A 3,713-nucleotide genomic window follows, 5' to 3' on the forward strand; every position below is an offset into this window, starting at 1 on the left:
AAATTTCTAAAAAAATAGCAATATTGAGTTGCTTGGAAAAAGGTGAATCCGTTGCAAAATTGGCAGCTGAGTACAACGTCGCACATTCTACGATATGGTTAATCAAAAAGAAAAAAAATGACCTTTATAAATATGCAAGTTTAGTAAAGGATAATGACGGTTTTTTAAAAAAAAAAAGTAATAAACTATGTAGAACATCAGCTTCTGGATAAAGCGTTATTTATGTGGTTTCAACAACGGCGTTTATGGCCCTAATCACTTCAAAGGAAGTAACGGTTAGCTATGGAGGTGAAAAATTTATGTCTATTACGTATATATTATTTATATATTATGTACATAAAATTATGTATATATTATTTATATATTATGTACATAAATATGTATTCAGAAATAAATATTTTTATCGGCTCTCAATATAAATAATATAAGTATGCTGTCTTCTAAGCTGGGCAATAGAGCCAAGGAAACGAAACGAAAAATTAATTAAAACGGAACTGTATCTCAATTTGAGATCCCAAAGTTCCACATATAAATTAATTTCGAAACTTACATATGGAGAAATAAGCGAGAAAAATATAGGTCCGAAAAGTCGCTGAAGCGGGAATCGAACCCGCGTCTTTCACTTTCCGGGCGACTGCTCTTACCAACTAAGCTATTCAGACCCCTTCGATCCTATATTTTTCATTTGCCTTTTTAGTAGATGTTAGTAAATACCGCCGTGATTAGCCCAAGGCGTGAATAAACTCAGAAATAAATATTTTTATCGGCTCTCAATATAAATAATATAAGTATGCTGTCTTCTAAGCTGGGCAATAGAGCCAAGGAAACGAAACGAAAAATTAATTAAAACGGAACTGTATCTCAATTTGAGATCCCAAAGTTCCACATATAAATTAATTTCGAAACTTACATATGGAGAAATAAGCGAGAAAAATATAGGTCCGAAAAGTCGCTGAAGCGGGAATCGAACCCGCGTCTTTCACTTTCCGGGCGACTGCTCTTACCAACTAAGCTATTCAGACCCCTTCGATCCTATATTGTTCATTTGCCTTTTTAGTAAATGTTAGTAAATACCGCCGTGATTAGCCCAAGGCGTGAATAAACTCAGAAATAAATATTTTTATCGGCTCTCAATATAAATAATATAAGTATGCTGTCTTCTAAGCTGGGCAATAGAGCCAAGGAAACGAAACGAAAAATTAATTAAAACGGAACTGTATCTCAATTTGAGATCCCAAAGTTCCACATATAAATTAATTTCAAAACTTACATATGGAGAAATAAGCGAGAAAAATATAGGTCCGAAAAGTCGCTGAAGCGGGAATCGAACCCGCGTCTTTCACTTTCCGGGCGACTGCTCTTACCAACTAAGCTATTCAGACCCCTTCGATCCTATATTTTTCATTTGCCTTTTTAGTAGATGTTAGTAAATACCGCCGTGATTAGCCCAAGGCGTGAATAAACTCAGAAATAAATATTTTTATCGGCTCTCAATATAAATAATATAAGTATGCTGTCTTCTAAGCTGCGCAATAGAGCCAAGGAAACGAAACGAAAAATTAATTAAACGGAACTGTATCTCAATTTGAGATCCCAAAGTTCCACATATAAATTAATTTCGAAACTTACATATGGAGAAATAAGCGAGAAAAATATAGGTCCGAAAAGTCGCTGAAGCGGGAATCGAACCCGCGTCTTTCACTTTCCGGGCGACTGCTCTTACCAACTAAGCTATTCAGACCCCTTCGATCCTATATTTTTCATTTGCCTTTTTAGTAGATGTTAGTAAATACCGCCGTGATTAGCCCAAGGCGTGAATAAACTCAGAAATAAATATTTTTATCGGCTCTCAATATAAATAATATAAGTATGCTGTCTTCTAAGCTGGGCAATAGAGCCAAGGAAACGAAACGAAAAATTAATTAAAACGGAACTGTATCTCAATTTGAGATCCCAAAGTTTCACATATAAATTAATTTCGAAACTTACATATGGAGAAATAAGCGAGAAAAATATAGGTCCGAAAAGTCGCTGAAGCGGGAATCGAACCCGCGTCTTTCACTTTCCGGGCGACTGCTCTTACCAACTAAGCTATTCAGACCCCTTCGATCCTATATTTTTCATTTGCCTTTTTAGTAGATGTTAGTAAATACCGCCGTGATTAGCCCAAGGCGTGAATAAACTCAGAAATAAATATTTTTATCGGCTCTCAATATAAATAATATAAGTATGCTGTCTTCTAAGCTGGGCAATAGAGCCAAGGAAACGAAACGAAAAATTAATTAAAACGGAACTGTATCTCAATTTGAGATCCCAAAGTTTCACATATAAATTAATTTCGAAACTTACATATGGAGAAATAAGCGAGAAAAATATAGGTCCGAAAAGTCGCTGAAGCGGGAATCGAACCCGCGTCTTTCACTTTCCGGGCGACTGCTCTTACCAACTAAGCTATTCAGACCCCTTCGATCCTATATTTTTCATTTGCCTTTTTAGTAGATGTTAGTAAATACCGCCGTGATTAGCCCAAGGCGTGAATAAACTCAGAAATAAATATTTTTATCGGCTCTCAATATAAATAATATAAGTATGCTGTCTTCTAAGCTGGGCAATAGAGCCAAGGAAACGAAACGAAAAATTAATTAAAACGGAACTGTATCTCAATTTGAGATCCCAAAGTTCCACATATAAATTAATTTCGAAACTTACATATGGAGAAATAAGCGAGAAAAATATAGGTCCGAAAAGTCGCTGAAGCGGGAATCGAACCCGCGTCTTTCACTTTCCGGGCGACCTCTTGGTAAGAGCAGTCGCCCGGAAAGTGAAAGACGCGGGTTCGATTCCCGCTTCAGCGACTTTTCGGACCTATATTTTTCTCGCTTATTTCTCCATATGTAAGTTTCGAAATTAATTTATATGTGGAACTTTGGGATCTCAAATTGAGATACAGTTCCGTTTTAATTAATTTTTCGTTTCGTTTCCTTGGCTCTATTGCCTAGCTTAGAAGACAGCATACATATTATTTATATTGAGAGCCGATAAAAATATTTATTTCTGAGTTTATTCACGCCTTGGGCTAATCACGGCGGTATTTACTAACATCTACTAAAAAGGCAAATGAAAAATATAGGATCGAAGGGGTCTGAATAGCTTAGTTGGTAAGAGCAGTCGCCCGGAAAGTGAAAGACGCGGGTTCGATTCCCGCTTCAGCGACTTTTCGGACCTATATTTTTCTCGCTTATTTCTCCATATGTAAGTTTCGAAATTAATTTATATGTGGAACTTTGGGATCTCAAATTGAGATACAGTTCCGTTTTAATTAATTTTTCGTTTCGTTTCCTTGGCTCTATTGCCCAGCTTAGAAGACAGCATACTTATATTATAAATATGTATGTATACATACATATTTATGTATATATTATGACAGATTTAAACAACGACATGGTATTCGCGAGCTCAGCGTTCAAGGAGAAAGTCTGTCTAGTGATAACGAAATTGCACAATTATTTTTTGAACAGTTTTCTGTGGAAATGAAAGAAGAAGGATACGACCCTGAAAATATATACAATGCGGACAAGAGTAGTTTGTTATGGAAAAATTTGCCAAGGAAAACTCTCGCAAGTCGTTCAGAGCAAAATAGGTATGTATTAGAAATTACATAGTTATGTATATATTTATGACCAGATTTAAACAAACGACATGGTTATTCGCGA

At 35.8% G+C, this 3,713-nt stretch overlaps 5 non-coding genes across 5 annotated transcripts; all 5 read right to left on the reverse strand.

Annotated features, from left to right (window-relative positions):
• Positions 1-587: 587 nt before the first annotated feature.
• TRNAS-GGA (transfer RNA serine (anticodon GGA)) lies at positions 588-662 on the reverse strand. The gene has a single exon. It is a non-coding gene; the product is annotated as a tRNA-Ser (tRNA).
• Positions 663-947: 285 nt separating this feature from the next.
• TRNAS-GGA (transfer RNA serine (anticodon GGA)) lies at positions 948-1,022 on the reverse strand. The gene has a single exon. It is a non-coding gene; the product is annotated as a tRNA-Ser (tRNA).
• Positions 1,023-1,307: 285 nt separating this feature from the next.
• TRNAS-GGA (transfer RNA serine (anticodon GGA)) lies at positions 1,308-1,382 on the reverse strand. Its single transcript has one exon. It is a non-coding gene; the product is annotated as a tRNA-Ser (tRNA).
• Positions 1,383-1,666: 284 nt separating this feature from the next.
• On the reverse strand, positions 1,667-1,741 carry TRNAS-GGA (transfer RNA serine (anticodon GGA)). The gene has a single exon. It is a non-coding gene; the product is annotated as a tRNA-Ser (tRNA).
• A 645-nt stretch (positions 1,742-2,386) lies between these two features.
• TRNAS-GGA (transfer RNA serine (anticodon GGA)) lies at positions 2,387-2,461 on the reverse strand. Its single transcript has one exon. It is a non-coding gene; the product is annotated as a tRNA-Ser (tRNA).
• Between the last annotated feature and the right edge of the window lie 1,252 nt (positions 2,462-3,713).

This window comes from Nylanderia fulva, unplaced genomic scaffold (assembly GCF_048542155.1).
Source record: "Nylanderia fulva isolate GAGA-0341 unplaced genomic scaffold, ASM4854215v1 Scaffold213, whole genome shotgun sequence".
Classification (NCBI taxonomy): domain Eukaryota; kingdom Metazoa; phylum Arthropoda; class Insecta; order Hymenoptera; family Formicidae; genus Nylanderia; species Nylanderia fulva.